The following is a 16,980-nucleotide window of genomic DNA, read 5'->3' on the forward strand; positions in this document are numbered from 1 at the left end:
GGGACCAGAAATCGTCTCTGGCATTTCTAACATACCAGCCCATTATTTTCCTTGAGGGCCCCACAACGGTCAATTTTTTTCCAAGAGGCCCCCACACGGCCTATTTTTCCATCAGCACCCACTATTAGCCAGATAATTAGAAATATGTGAAGAAAAATATATAAGTTAGGCTAAAATTGGACGAGCCATATGGCATTTGTCCAAAATGCCAGTCAGTCCGCCCCTGAACTCGAGCAGTTACAAACTGATGTACACAACACAAGAATATTAGGTGGAAAATAAAATGGTCTGCCGGCCGATGCTGGTTTGCGTCAGGTGAATGGCTCACATTAGGCCTAACTAAAGTCAGTGAAGCCACGAGGGGGAGCACAGCACCGTCTGCCAAACAGACACATTTTTCCACAATGTCTTTTTTTAATTCAACTGCAAACACTACAATGCTTTACTCTATAATCCTTTACTGTATCAATGTTAAAATGAAATGCATTTTGATTCCTGAAATATACAAACAGAGTGACTCCTTGGTCAAATAGTAAAACTCCCACGTTGCTCTTACATTGTGAGATAAATAACGAGTGATTCTATCTAACTTCTCCAATCCCTTCACAACAGTGTTGTCTCATGTCATCTCTAACTTCTTCGTCAGGTAATGGTGTGCGAGATTACATCTGCCCAAACATTCCTCAATTTTCCATCAGTTCCATCACTTCTCCCTGTCTTCTTCCTCTCTCTCCCTCTCCCTGTATATGTGAGCTTCTCTGCAGGCCAGTTACATAGACCTCATCTAAAATTTGCCCACTGAGATTGTTCAGTCTTTGTACCACTCTCTCTATCTCTATTCTTCTCTTTCACCAGTCTATCCTTCTCCTCCAACTGTCTGTTGAACTCCCTCAGCATCTTTGTCTGTTAGATCATGACGTCCTCTGTAACTCCGGTTCATCAGGTTTCTCTCTGCTTCAACTCTGGCATCTTCTTCATGGTTCTCCTTGATCTCCTCAATCTCATGCCTGTGTCTCCCCTCCATCTCTCTCCTTTCGTCCTCTTTCTCCTCTCTAAATCTCTCCAGCGCTCTTTCCATCCCATTCCTCCTATCAGACTCTTTCTATAGCTCCCTCTCTAGATCTCTCTTCTTCTCCTCCTCACCTCTCTCTTCTTTCAACTGTCTCTCTGGTTCAGTTATTCATTCTCTGAGTGTTCTGATATCTCCCTTGAGCTTCTGCATTACTCCTCCTTTCATATGAGAGTCCTGCAGCTCCTCCCGGCCCGCCACAGGAGTCGCTAGTGCGCGATGAGACAAGGATATCCCTGCCGGCCAAACCCTCCCTAACCTGGACGACGCTGGGCCAATTGTGCACCGCCCCAAGGGTCTCCCGGTCACGGCCAGCTGCGACAGAGCCTGGGCTCGAACCCAGAATAGACCACCACTGCGCCACCCGGGAGGCCCTCATGTACTTAATGTTGAGGGCCTGGTACCCGCTCCCATACTTCTCTACAAGCTAATGGAGGTCCTGACTCCCTGCTTGGAGAAACTCCTCAATGCTCAAGGCTTTCAGCATGGGTGAATAGAATCCCAATGTGTTCCCAACAACCCTCGCAAAACAGCTCCTCTATTCTCTCCAGCATCCCTCTCTCCCCCTCTTGGAGGGCTGTACTGGTACAGCCAGGAGGAAGGCGTGGGGTCCCATGACAGACAGATGGACACAGAGACCCACATCCTGTCTCATTTCCTCTAGAAGGGGTCCAGGGCAGAAGCAGTGTGCAGTGTCCACCAGCACCAGCCGTCTCTCTAACCCAGAGTCCTTAGTTTACTGTAGATCTGAATGTCATGAAGTTTCTGTGGATAACCTTGCCTATGGCTGACAAGGGAAAGTATTTTTAGCAGATTGAATTCTCCTGAAATGAAAAAACTCTATGAGATATTCATAGTTGTTCTGCACTGTTCTCCACTGGGCATATTTTTTCTGAGCTGTAAAGATTTAACAGTACAGTGTGTACCAGAATTAGCTTCTCTTATCTCTTTGGACCCATTCACATTTAAATTAGTGAAATTGCCTCGATGGCAGAAATAGTCTCAATGCTTTTCCATCCCCTGACAAATACACTGCTCAAAAAAATAAAGGGAACACTTAAACAACACAATGTAACTCCAAGTCAATCACACTTCTGTGAAATCAAACTGTCCACTTAGGAAGCAACACTGATTGACAATAAATTTCACATGCTGTGAAAGACCACAGACCACTTCTCAGTTCCTATGCTTCCTGCCTGATGTTTTGGTCACTTTTGAATGCTGGCGGTGCTTTCACTCTAGTGGTAGCATGAGACGGAGTCTACAACCCACACAAGTGGCTCAGGTAGTGCAGTTCATCCAGGATGGCACATCAATGCGAGCTGTGGCAAAAAGGTTTGCTGTGTCTGTCAACGTACTGTCCAGAGCATGGAGGCGCTACCAGGAGACAGGCCAGTACATCAGGAGAGGTCATTTTGCAGGGCTCTGGCAGTGCACCTCCTTGCACAAAGGCAGAGGTAGCGGTCCTGCTGCTGGGTTGTTGCCCTCCTACGGCCTCCTCCACGTCTCCTGATGTACTGGCCTGTCTCCTGGTAGCGCCTCCATGCTCTGGACACTTCGCTGACAGACACAGCAAACCTTTTTGCCACAGCTCGCATTGATGTGCCATCCTGGATGAACTGCACTACCTGAGCCACTTGTGAGGGTTGTAGACTCCGTCTCATGCTACCACTAGAGTGAAAGCACCGCCAGCATTCAAAAGTGACCAAAACATCAGCCAGGAAGCATAGGAACTGACAAGTGGTCTGTGGTCACCACCTGCAGAACCATTCCTTTATTGGGGGTGTCTTGCTAATTGCCTATAATTTCCACCTTTTGTCTATTCCATTTGCACAACAGCATGTGAAATTTATTGTCAATCAGTGTTGCTTCCTAAGTGGACAGTTTGATTTCACAGAAGTGTGATTGACTTGGAGTTACAGTGTGTTGTTTAAGTGTTCCCTTTATTTTTTTGAGCAGTGTATATTCATGTAGCTGACTGGTGGTATCCTACAGTCTGAGAAGAGTATCATTACCACCTGCTGGTCAATGTTGGGAATTGCAGTGCATTTACAAAAACCTGAAAGTCAGACATACAGTACGACTGGTGGGCTCAACTTGCACTCACTGATGATGGCCTCGTTCCACAGGAGAGATGGTACAGGGACAAGGGCCAGCCAGTGTTTGTTGTTGTTCTAATAGAGGGTACAGGCATGTTGACTGGTTTGTAGTCTACCATTTCCTGTACGCATAGACACAGACACACACCCTCCCTGGATTGAAAACCAACAGTTCGCCCTGGGACGATGCACAGAGCCCACTTGTACTGCCTGCCTGCCCAGCTAGGTTAGGGTGAGGGGGTTGGGCTGGGCTGGGCCTGGCAAGGGGGTAAAGGCTGAGTTTGGGTTAGGGAGTGGGAGTAGCGGAGGCTAGGGGGTAGAATTACGGGGTAAGTTTGGGTGAGAGGGTGCAGGAGAGCAGTATTTCATTGGGGGGCTTCATTTTAAAGATACATCCAACCACCCTGCTCCCAGTCACGACTGGGAGACTAGGACAGGCAGAGCGGAGAGAGATCCAAGTGCTATGTTTATGGCTAGCCACCCTGTAGTTGTATCTTGTTTTGGACTGGTGTACACAGGTGTCATGCCCCCTCAGATTTGTAACGTTCTAAAAAAGTATTATAATAATTATAATTTTAAATAAACGTTGTTGTTTCTCTGTAATACTGCTAGCCAACTAACACATTTATGAACTTGGCTTTAGTTAGCCCAGATAGGTTCCCAATCTCCAAACCTCATAACTAGCTACCAAGAAGCCATCACAGTGCAGTTATCACAAAACACATTCTTTTCAGTGTTATAGGCTAACTAGAAGATGAGGCAAGACAAGACATTGCGAGATTCAGAATACGAAGACATATGCGCATGATTATTTCTGCCTGCCCCATCCTCTCTCTCCCTCGCGCTGGCTCGCCTGCTCTTTCTCCTCGAATGATGCGAGTGTGTGTTCATTCTTCAGTCTGTTGCGTGTAGAATATCCTTGCCAATGAATTGACGATAGGCCCCGGTTTTCTGATTGCGAGACACAGCACTCTATTGTGTGATACCGTTCTTGATTGCCGGTCGATAGGCCTAGTGCCACAGTTCTGAATGTCTGCCTGGTGGCCGACCCGACCTGCCTAAACTGTGCCCCTCCCCTCTCTCTCCGTCCCTCGCTAGCTCGCTATGAAAGATACAAGTGTTTGTGTTCTCGGACGTATGGCAACTGATCAGTCTCCTCCATTCCAAAAATACTGAATCTTAGGAGTCGATTCCTAGCAGGATCACATCTTGACACTCAGAAGTGGGAGTCGACACAGGGAGAAGACGTGCAAGGAGTCGAGGAATCAATTATTTTGGAGTCGACTCTCCACCATTACGTCATCGTCATTAACAGTTGGAAAAATTGCAGCCGTGAAGTCCTGTCTGTCAATACTTTGAGAATTTAATTGAGGTGGTGAAATGCAAATTTAGCCAGGTTGGCATCGAGGTCCAGTAATGGAAGCACAGGTGCAATGATTAACCATCTGAAAGGGACCTACCGTCAGACCAAAACCGTTGCTGGCAACAGTGCAGCTAGCTGCATTGTGATTTCACGTGGAATTGTATGAATTTTTTGTACAATTTTAACGGAAAACCGAGCAAAAAAATGGCTACTATCAATCAAGTTAGAGTAGCTAGCTTGTCTAACTATCTTAACCAAGATATCACAGATGAAACAAAAATGTTCACAGGTTACCGTGGTAAAGCGACTGGAGTCATGTTTGTGCCTATGAGATTGAGACTGACTAGTAGTCAGTGTTGTGTTGTCTTCCTTAGCAGATGAAACTCAAACACAGAAAAACAACCTAGCCTATGAACAAAACAATGTAAATGGCCAAGAAACACAAGGACAAAGTCTCACTTCAGCAGACTTCAATTAAATTAGCTGGCATGCCTGCTGGAAAGGTTGGTAGACTTTAGAAAAGCAAGCAATAACTAAATAAGACTCACATTCTTTCAAACTTTTATCCAGATATTAGCGGAGATGCAGAGAAGCACATTTTGTTTCTTCAAAAAAAGAACCACCAGTTAGAAGGACAGCTCAAGAGTTGTGCTTAGATATGCAGTATTCTTTTTTTTTACATAGAATTAAGCATAGAGATTATAACTCTAGATTGAAGGAAAAATGCTCAATTCTATCATTTACAGAGTGGGGTTTAGCCCCAATAAAAACAACCTGATTTTGATTATTTGGTAACCCAGCGCTGGTTAAATAGTGGACAGAACAGATGTTGGGTTATTTTGACCCATTGAGTTGGGTTTCGTAAATAACCCATGTTGGGTTGTTTGGGATTACCCAAACAGGAGTTAATTTAACCATCAGTTGGGTATTTTTTACTCTCATGCTAGGTTGACCTAGCAACTGGGTCTTTTTCAACATAATCTTTAGGTTATTTCCAGGAGGCGTGGCTTATAAGGGGCATGGCTTTCAGCTAGATCTTATTCATTATTATGTTAAATTTACATACCTCAAATTCACATTTCAATAATATTTTTGGGGATATTCTCCTATAATATCAAGATGATTTATTACATATTATATGAAGGTACACCACCTCATTGCCTAATCATATCCTTCAATGGGATTTACATAGGCTTTTACACTTCAGTAATTGCCATTGAAGCTACAAAAACTGCAATGTTCGACCTTAACATGTGATAAGTATGCAACAGACTAGATGAACAGGAATGATATTTACTCTCATGGGTGGCTAAAAATCATTGTCTAATATCCACGCCCTTACTTAACTACGCCTCCAGTCTGGGTCATATCTCAAATACCCAGCACCAATAACCCAGACCCAGCATCAATAACCCAGACCCAGCATCAATAAACCAGCAGTTTGTAAAGAAAAATAACCCAATTAAGTGACCCAACGCCTGCAACCCAGCAGTTGGGTCAACCGTGGGTCAACCCATCCACCCTCACATATCTTTTGGGGTGCATGACGCCACTGTGTACAGGAGACGACGATGGTCAGTCACCATCCCGGGTCCTGGGGAGCTTAGTTCCCACAGACAGACAATCAGTCATCTCTCTCTCAAGGTGACGGAGTGTTTCTCCTTATCTCTGACTGCGTGTCCTGTCCCACGTGTGTGTGTATGAGATATACCACTATCCCACATGTGTGTGGAGAGATAGACCGAGGGGAAGAGGGTTTCTATTACAACACAGGAAGTACCCCACTCCTCCATCCTCTTCTCTTCCTCCTCTTTCTGTCTCCTTCCCTTTCCTTCTTTGCAGCAGTATTTGAGTGATGGTGAACTATGCAGTAGGACAGGACGACTGGTTTCAGATGAAAGACCTTGGATCTGATGGGAAAAGCCTCTGTGAATGTGAGAGAGGATGTGACAACGTGGTGTTTTTCCTCTCTTCGCTCTCTGGGTGTGTGGTTGAGGACGCAGATCAGAGGAGAAGCTAAATCAATAAATCATTCAAATAACTAAATCTGTCACTAAATCTCTAAAATCCCCAAATCTGTCAGTGCAAGTTCTCTCTGTGTGTCTGAGGGCCAATGGTGTGAGCTGGTGAAACATCAAAGAGTGAGTTGAGCACTGAAGTTGACCTTAAACTCGGGCCACGACACAAGGCTAATAACATGGTAAGAGCATTGTAACAAGGAGTGACCTCTCTGTAATTACTTTCTAAGCACCACAATAATGCTGAAGTCATTACATCTGATAACAGTCTTAATAGCAGGACAGCAGGACAGCTCAGTGTGTGCGTGTGTGTGTGTGTGTGTGTGTGTGCGTGCGTGGGGAGGGAGGGCGGGGTACAAGTCAAAAGTTTGGACACCTACTCATTCAAGGGATTTTCTTAATTTTTTTTCTAAATTGTTGAAGTCGGGGGGTTGTGTAGGACAGGTCATCTGATGCAGCACTCCATCACTCTCCTTCTTGGTCAAATAGTCTTTACACAGCCTGGAGTCACCAGCAAAGCACCATCACACCTCCTCCTCCATGCTTCACGGTGGGAACCAAACGTGGAGATCATCCGTTCACCTACAGTTGGAACCAAAAATCTCAAATTTTGACTCATCAGACCAAAGGACAGATTTACACTGGTCTAATGTCCATTACTCGTGTTTCTTGGCCCAAGCAAGTCTCTTATTATTATTAATGTCCTTTAGTAGTGATTTCTTTGCAGCAATTCGACCACAAAGGCCTGATTCACACAGTCTCCTCTGAACAGTTGATGTTGAGATGTTACTTGAACTCTGTGAAGCATTTTTTTGGGCTGCAATTTCTGAGGCTGGTAACTCTAATGAACATATCCTCTGCAGCAGAGGTAACTCTGGGTCTTCCTTTCCTGTTGCAGTCCTCATGAGAGCCAGTTTCATCATAGCGCTTCATGGTTTTTGCGACTGCACTTGAAGAAACTTTAAAAGTTATTGAACTGTTCCGGATTGACTGACCTTCATGTCTTAAAAGTAATGATGGACTGTCGTTTCTCTTTGCTTATCTGAGCTGTTCTTTCCATAATATGGACTTGGTGTTTTACCAAATAGGGCTATCTTCTGTATACCACCCCTACCTTGTCACAACAGAGCTGATTTGCTCAAACGCATTAAGAAGGAAAGAATTTCCACAAATTAACTTTTAACAAGGAACTCCTTAATTGAAATGCATTCCAGGTGACTACCTCATGAAGCTGGTTAAGAGAATGCCAAGCGTGTGCAAAGCTGTCATCAAGGCAAAGGGTGCCTACTTTGATGAATCTCAAATATAAAATATTTATTTAACACTTTTTTGGTTACTACATGATTCCATATGTATTATTTCATAGTTTTGATGTCTTCACTACTTTCATACACTGTCGAAAATAGTAAAAAACCCTGAAATGAGTAGGTGTGTCCAAACCTTTGACTGATATATATATTTTTTACAATAAACAAAAACATACACAGACAAAAACAAAAACAATCATCAGCCTAACATTTACATACATTATTTCAACAAACAGTTCTTATAGAATCCGTTACAGACTGTTATATTGTTCTTAACTATGAAGTTATACAGTTGAAGTCGGAAGTTTACATACACCTTAGCCAAATACATTTAACCTCAGTTTTTCACAATTCCTGACATTTAATCCTATTTTGCGGTTTGTTTTGGTTGCATTTTCGGATTATGTTGTTCCCAATAGAAATGAATGGTAATTCCCTGTTTTAGGTCAGTTAGGATCATCACTTTATTTATAAATGTGAAATGTCAGAATAATAGTAAAGAGAATGATTTATTTCAGCTTTTATTTCTTTCATCGCATTCCCAGTGGGTCAGAAGTTTACATACACTCAATTAGTATTAGGTAGCATTGCCTTTAAATTGTTTAACTTGGGTCAAACGTTTCGGGTAGCCTTCCACAAGGTTCCCACAATAAGTTGGGTGAAGTTTGGCCATTCCTCCTGGCAGAGCTGGTGTAACCGAGTCAGGTTTGTAGGCCTCCTTGCTCTCACACGCTTTTTCAGTTCTGCCCACACATTTTCTATGGGATTCAGGTCAGTGCTTTGTGATGTCCACTCCAATACCTTGACTTTGTTGTCCTTAAGCCATTTTGCCACAACTTTGGAAGAATGCTTGGGGTCATTGTCCATTTGGAAGACCCATTTGTGACCAAGCTTTAACTTCCTGACTGATGTCTTGAGATGATACAGTGAATTATAAGTGAAATAATCTGTCTGTAAACAATTGTTGGAAAAATGACTTGTGTCATGCACAAAGTAGATGTCCTAACCGACTTGCCAAAACTATAGTTTGTCAACAAGAAATTTGTGGGAAAGTATGTTTTATTTGTGTTTAACTTGTTGTTGTTGGCTCTCTTCAAACCTAAAATATCATGATAATCGCATACTCTGAAAAAGTTACATCTGAGTTGAACATAAAAATGTAAGAAAAAAGACACACCAAAAAAAAAAATCTTTACAAGCTAAAGAAGAAAACATTTGAAGCCTTATTCCTGCTTAAGTTCAGAAATGTTACTTTCTTTGTTCTTTTAACCTTGTAAAGATTGTTTATGGGCTTTTCTAAGATAGTGATTTACTTTTCTTACATTTTTATTTTGAACCTTAAGAACCTTATGCTATTTCTTGCCGTCGTGGAGCCTGTGTACTTTCCATGTAATACGTTTCATTTTGTTGCCATTTACTTGTACAGAATCAAAGTTAACCCTGTCTGTTCCGTCTAGCATTGAAGAACCAGATAAAACCTTTTAGCAGATATGGAAGAGTCATAGTATGAATACATAGTTATTGTATACATTGCATATATAAAATGTGTAAAAATGTAGCCTGAGCAATCATTTAACAGAGAACACACCAAAAAAACATAAAGCAAAGTACTTCTTTGTACTTTGAGGCGCTGTTCCTGTTTAGGGCTTTTAAGATCCAACTCTTTTCCTAATGTACCAACAGTCTCTGGATGATGTCACTATACTGTACATTGAACAACAACTGTCAGTTAAGTGCTGTGGTCAGTTTGTAATACCTTGTGAATTCAATTCAAGTATAGTGGCTAGTGGGGCTCTACTTGGGGAGAGTGGGTCCACCGAAAGTGAGATGTGTGAAGGCACCACACATATTTCAGGGAAGTGTCTGATGCTCTCCCAGCCACCCCGTCCCGATCCATCGGATATAGCCCATCTCCACTCTCACCAATAACCACCATTGAATCCTAGCTATAATGAAAACAAGGAATACTCTCAAATCTAATCTGTCCATCACTCTTATTAATTTTACAGTAGGTTTGCAAGTCAAAAATTGTTTTAATTACATTGTAGTATAGATGAATCCTTCCTTCCCTCTCTCCCAAGCTAACCTTATCTATCTCCACCTCCCCCTCCCCCTTTACCCCACCCAAGCCAAGTTTGTCCCAACCTTCCATCCTTACCCACCCAAGCAAGCTTGTCCCAAACTCCCAACTTTTTTTCCCTTCCTCTCAGACACACTTACAACCATCCATCCATCAAATTACTAATCCATTCTCAATCATTCCCACACAACACATAGCCTATGCATCCAGGGGGCTTTTCATGTCCACCCCTACTTCAGACGGTCAGATTCTGAAATCTTTCTGGAGTTGGGGGAAAGGAGGGAAGGAGGGAGGAAGGGGAGAGAGGTAGGGAGGGAGAGAGAGAGGGAGCGGGCATGAGTGCAGTGACTGTTTACAATCAACATGCCTTACAGAGGCAGTATTCTGCAGGAGTTGTGTTTCCGCCGTGTGTGTGTGTGTTTGGAGTGTTGCGAAGTGTCAACATGGTGTGTGCTATGCACCCGTCTCCTCCCTCTGTGGGCATGCGAGAGCGTAAGTGTGTGTGTGTGTGGCCTTGTATTAATATATTCGTGGGTACCGGAAATCCCCAAAAGTCCCCACAAGGATAGTAAAACCAATTCTCCCTTGTGAGGACTTTTCCCAGGTCCCCACGAGGACAAAGGCTGTTTTAGGCTTAGGATTAGAAGTTAGGGAAAATAGGATTTTGCATGGAAATCAAGGAGGTGTAGCAAAACATATGCTGTGTGTGCGTCTGTGTGCAAGTAAGTGAGAGAGAGAGAGAGAGAGAGAGAGAGAGAGAGAGAGAGAGAGAGAGAGAGAGAGAGAGAGAGAGAGAGAGAGAGAGAGAGAGAGAGAGAGAGAGAGAGAGAGAGAGAGAGAGAGAGAGAGAGAGAGAGAGAGAGAGAGAGAGAGAGAGAGAGAGAGAGAGAGAGAGAGAGAGAGAGGTAGGGGGCAGGGTGGAGTAGAGAGCAGAGCAGACCCCCGGTCTCAGAAAGCAGTCTGTTTCCTCTAAAAGGTCTGATTCAGCTTGGTTAGAAAAAAACACAGACAGGAATTTTATTAGATAGCTCCGGTTGGCGGCAGAGCCTCTAGTTCTCTGGTTTAAAATTGCCAAGGTGCACAAACTCCGCTTGAAAATCAGAATGTTGCAGACCTCTGGAAAACATCGGTCTCTGTACCATATCTGAGTCAGCGAATGGGCTTTAACCAAATTCTTGACCCAAAAATGTTGTTTAGAACGGCAATGTTATGGCATTGTGTTATAGACTGCAACAGTCAGGTACCCAAACTAACGGTCAACTACAGCACATAAATTTGATTCATTCTGGTGCTTTGAGACAGAAATCCAATGCTCCCACTGCTCACTGGTGCCTGCTAAGCACTGTGTTGTATTAAAGAGGGTATATCTGCAGGAAAGTGGCAAATAAGGGACTGTTAGAAAGGAGGTCATACAAACATTGCCTTTTTTTTGTTACAGGTAACATACAGTGAATTCTGTCTGAAATGGGTATAGAAATATATTCCGGCATAATGAGGATACTATTTCAGTCCAACGTCGTCAGTAAAGAATCTCTCTTTTCATAGTCGTTTTTGGAGATGGAAAGAGCTCTCAGGGCCAGAGAAAGTGGCTAGCTGCTGTTGAATGGACTAGGTCATCAATCCATGTAAAGTGCATGGAGCCCCAGCTCTAATTAAAAGCAGTATTATTGTTAAGGTGTGGCTGCCACTCCACTTCATGTCTGAGACCCAGTGTTAGATTTAGACCTGTATAATGTTCTCATTACACAAAATCCCAGCACTTAACACACACAAAGACCCCCTGTCCTGCACAGACTGTGTATATGTGTGTGTGTGTGTGTGTGCGTGCGTGTGTAAGTGTGTGTGACTGGAACAGGCCTAGTGGACTGGGGAGTAAGAGAGCAATCAAGAATATGTTTCATTGATGTTCTTAAGCGGACTGACTTAGTTTTTTGACATAATTAACCCCTTTAAATGAACATTTCTAGCTATCATCAGAAATAACAACACAAACTAGAATGATTTATTATTTACGCTTTCAGGAATTCCAGTGGCTTGACCCATGCTAATCCTGGTCAACAAAATGAAAGACAAATATCCCACCAACCACTCTCCAAATGAATAGCATAACACCAAAAGTAGTGACTTTTCTCTCCCCGTTTGAATAACATCAGTAATATTCCTGATGTTTGTGAAATCACTCCAGAGCTCTCTGGGGCCAGAGACCAGCATGGAGGCTGGCTCTGTAGACCTCTCTCTCTCCTCAACATCAAACAGCTCCTACGGACAGACTGGTGTTCAACCCCAGGTCTCCTGTAATCTACTAAATTGTGTTAGCGTACACAATTCTTCAGGGCTTGGACGAGGTTACTCGCTCACTGAACCTCCAGGAGCCATCTAAAGCTCTTGGAGATTTATTGTGGTCTAGGAAGTAAATTAAGCCAATTCTAAAGATTTTCCCAATAAACACACAATTATCTGTGTACGGTTCAGACAGTTGGTGAACTTAAAAAAAAAGAAGTCGGTGTCGTTAGTGAATGTCTTGACGAAGGTCGTTAAACTCTATAGGTAAGTAATGGTGTGAGTGGGAGCACTTCTGTTGATGACCTGAGCTATGGAGTCTATATTCCCATCAGCATGAGCGAGACAGTGTGTGTGTATGTATGTGTGTGAGAGATAAGGTAGTAGTCAATTCAAAGGGCCCATGAACTTTAACAGAGACAGTTTCCCCCCGTCCACTAAAGTCCTCAGTTCCTCTCACATCCGGTTCTCACAGGACACTGCTCTGCTTATCTGACTAACAAGTCAGAGGTCAGGGGTCATATCTGATACCGCTTCACTGGACCAATGAGAGGGCATGTTGTTGTAGTGATAATCCAGCTAGGCTTTACAGGACTTCTGCGAGAAGCTATAAGGGACTCTGCTAGATGGTAGTAAATCCCATCTTTCAGACCGTCGTAAATCTGATCTGTCAAGACAAAAAAAGATTATCAAGACACAGAGGCACCGCATGAACAATATACAGTATCAATATTTTAGTGCAATCAACCACATCTAAATAATGTTTACAATACTATATAAATGCATACATACACAGCCTTTGCAATGCTCTCTCTCCTCTCTATCTCTCAGCTGTCTCTCTGTCTCTCAGCTGTCCCTCTCTCTCTCATTGCCTCTCCCTCGCTTTGGGAAAACAGATTACTGTAACAAGAATATTTGTGGCTTGATTCATTAACAGTCTGTTGTTGAGTGTGGTGTAACGACAGAATGTGAGAGCCATGCAGTCTTTTGGCAAGCCAAATGACAGAGAAAGTAAATAAAGAACATATCAACTGTCCACATCACCACCTCCATTATAAACTAATAACAATCACACTGATCTGGTTGTAATGAGCTGGATCTTAGTTGGAGGTGATTGTTGCATCACTTCTATTGCTCCTGTCTTGAGTTATTGTCCACTGTCTATCCTTGAGGAACACTCCAGTGTTTTGGGCAGAGGTGTTTTGAGTCCATCTCTTGCCTCCTGTTGCTTTAACTCACATAGCTGGAGAGGAACAATGTTTGTGAATGAATGGATGGATTAGAGAGGAGGCAGGCCAAAGACGAAAGATGCATGTGAATGAGTGAAGACAGGCAGAGTTTGCGTGCTGCTTGACTGCATATCTTCTGTTCGTTTTAGCAGGGTGTGTGTGTGTGTGTGTGTGTGTGTGTGTGTGTGTGTGTGTGTGTGTGTGTGTGGGGGTGGGGGTGTGTGGGTGTGGGTGTGGGTGTGTGTGTGTGTGTGTGTGTGTGTGTGTGTGTGTGTGTGTGTTTGAGGATTGAAAACATGAATCTCTAGTGAGTGTGTTGTGCTTTGCAACATTCCAAGCAATGTGTGGTTAGATTGAGCAGACAAATCATCCTTAGCCAATCAACACACAGAACTGTTCCTAATTAAACACACTGACTCACCGACGTAACACGAACAGACCAACAGAATGGTACTGTACAGTGGAGAGTCTCTGGAGGCTTCGTAAAGAGAAAGAGGGCAGAGAGATTGTTGTATGTCAGTAACCCAACCGTTAAAACACACCTCGGCATCACCAGAGTCTCAGCCCTCCCCACCAAGAGACTAACGAGGGTTTGATAGACAAACTACAACAGAGGCCGTCTACCAGAGTAATGCACTTCAGTGATTGGCTAAAGTGAACTGGCAGGACCCCAGCACGCATATTGTATGTTGCTTCTGGCTTATATGCCTGAATGAGACAATGCAGTCCAACTCATACTCTCCCATGTAGTTGATTGACTCTGGACCCAAGCCAGGTGGGTGTGTCTCTAGAGATTTCAGCTCTCATAGACGGGTTGGTTGTTTAGAAACAAAACCGGCGTGTGCTCAACTATGGGGCAAAACAGACAGGGCTTAGATTGTTGACAACACGTCAATTATATTTCATCTCCAATGGTTACCGAAATTATAAAGTTGCACAATGAGTATTTGTCTCTCAAACCCTTACAAAAAAAATATTGCAGTAAAAGGGCAGTAACTGCAGTCGACTGTGGTATTCTGGACGCAGTACTTGCAGAATAACTGCAGTGTACTCAAATCAAATCAAATGTTATTTGTCACATGCGCCGAACAGGTGTGGACCTTACAGTGAAATGCTTACTTACAAGCCCTTAACCAACAATGCAGTTTTAAGAAGAAAAAAAGTGTTAAGAAAGTATAAATAAGAAATAAGAAAAATTGAAAAATAACAAATAATTAAGGAGCAACAATAAAATAAGAGTAGGCTATATACAGGTGGTACCGGTACAGAGTCAATGTGTGGGGGCACCGGTTAGTTGAGGTAATACGTACATGTAGGTAGAGGTAAAATGACTATGGATAATAAACAGAGAGCAGCAGCAGCGTAAAAATGCAGCGTGGGGTGGGGACAATGCAAATAGTCCGGGTAGCCATTTGATTAGCTGTTATGGCGTGGGGGTAGAAGCTGTTAAGATGCCTTTTGGATCTAGATTTGGTGCTCCGGTACTGCTTGCCATGTGGTAGCAGAGAGAACAGTCTATGACTAGGGTGGCTGGAGTCTTTGGCGATTTTTTTCTGACGCCGCCTGGTATGGAGGTCCTGGATGGCAGGAAGCTTGGCCCCAGTGATGTAATGGGCCGTACACACTACCCTCTGTAGTGCCTTGCAGTCGGAGGCCGAGCAGTTGCCATACCAGGCAGTGATGCAACCTGTCAGGATGCTCTTGATGGTGCAGCTGTAGAACCTTTTGAGGATCTGAGTACCTATGCCAAATCTTTTCAGTCTCCTGAGGGGGAATAGGTTTTGTCGTGCCCTCTTCACGACTGTTTTGGTGTGTTTGGACCATGATAGTTTGTTGGTTGTTATCCTGGCACCACACTGCCAGGTCTCTGATCTCCTTCCTATAGGCTGTCTCATCGCTGTCGGTGATCAGGCCTACAACTGTAGTGTCACCGGCAAACTTAATGATGGTGTTGGAGTCATGCCTGGCCATGCAGTCATGAGTGAACAGGGAGTACAGGAGGTGACTGAGCACGCACCCCTGAGGGTCCCCTGTGTTGAGGATCAGTGTGGCAGATGTGTTGTTACCTACCCTAACCACCTGGGGGTGGAACATCAGGAAGTCCAGGATCCAATTGCAGAGGGAGGTGTTTAGTTCCAGGGTCCTTAGCTTAGTGATAAGCTTTGAGGTCACTATGGTGTTAAACGCTGAGCTGTAGTCAATGAATAGCATTCTCACGTAGGTGTTCCTTTTGTCCAGGTGGGAATGGGCAGTGTGGAGTGCAATAGAGTTTGCATCATCTGTGGATCTGTTGGGGTGGTATGGAAATTGGTGTGGGTCTAGGGTTTCTGGGATAATGGTGTTGATGTGAGCCATGACCAGCCTCTCATGGCTATAGACGTGAGTGTCATGGGTCGGTAGTCATTGAGGCAGGTTACCTTGGTGTTCTTGGGCACAGGGACTATGGTGGTCTGCTTGAAACATGTTGGTATTATAGACTCGGTCAGGGACAGGTTGAAAATATCAGTGAAGACACTTGCCAGTTGGTCCGCGCATGCTCAGAGTACACATCCTAGTAATCCGTCTGGCCCTGCGGCCTTGTGAATGTTGACCTGTTTAAACGTCTTACTCACACAGTCATCCGGAACAGCTGATGCTCTCATGCATGCTTCAGTGTTGCTTGCCTCGAAGTGAGAATATAAGTTATTTAGCTCGTATGGTAGGCTCGTGTCACGGGGCAGCTTGCGGCTGTGCTTCCCTTTGTAGTCCGTAATAGTTTGCAAGCCCTGCCACATCCGACAAGTGTCGGAGCCGGTGTAGTACGATTCAATCTTAGTCCTGTATTGATGCTTTGCCTGTTTGATGGTTCGTCGGAGAGCATAGCGGTATTTCTTATAATCGTCCGGGTTGGAGTCCCGCTCCTTGAAAGCGGCAGGTCTACCCTTTAGCTCAGTACGGATGTTGCCTGTAATCCATGGCTTCTGGTTGGGGTATGTACGTACGGTTACTGTGTGGACGACGTCATTGATGCATTTATTGATGAAGCCAGTGACTGATCGGAAGAATCCCGGAACATATTCCAGTCTGTGCTAGCAACACAGTCCTGTAGCTTAGCATCTGCGTCATTATTGAGCGAGTCACTGGTACTTCCTGCTTTAGTTTTTGCTTGTAAGCAGGAATCAGGCGGATGGAGTTATAGTCAGATTTGCCAAATGGAGGGCGAGGGAGAGCTTTGTATGCGTCTCTGAGTGTGGAGTAAAGGTGGTCTTGTCTTTTCTTTCTTCTGGCTGCACATTTAACATGCTGTTAGAAATGAGGTAAAACAGATTTAAGTTTCCCTGCATTATTAAAGTCCCCGGCCACTAGGAGCGCCAGCTCTGGACTGCAGTTAGAGTTACAGTTATTGGTTAGCTAGCTAGTTAGCAAATATTTGCCATATCAGCATAGACGTGACATCAGTCAAACACCTCAAAACAAGACATGGTATCCAGAACAACATCAAACGAGCCACTTATGATTCAACACATTACAGTTTCTTGTCATTGTTGCTAACTGT

The sequence above is a fragment of the Salvelinus alpinus genome, chromosome 24 (genome assembly GCF_045679555.1).
Source record: "Salvelinus alpinus chromosome 24, SLU_Salpinus.1, whole genome shotgun sequence".
Taxonomy (NCBI): domain Eukaryota; kingdom Metazoa; phylum Chordata; class Actinopteri; order Salmoniformes; family Salmonidae; genus Salvelinus; species Salvelinus alpinus.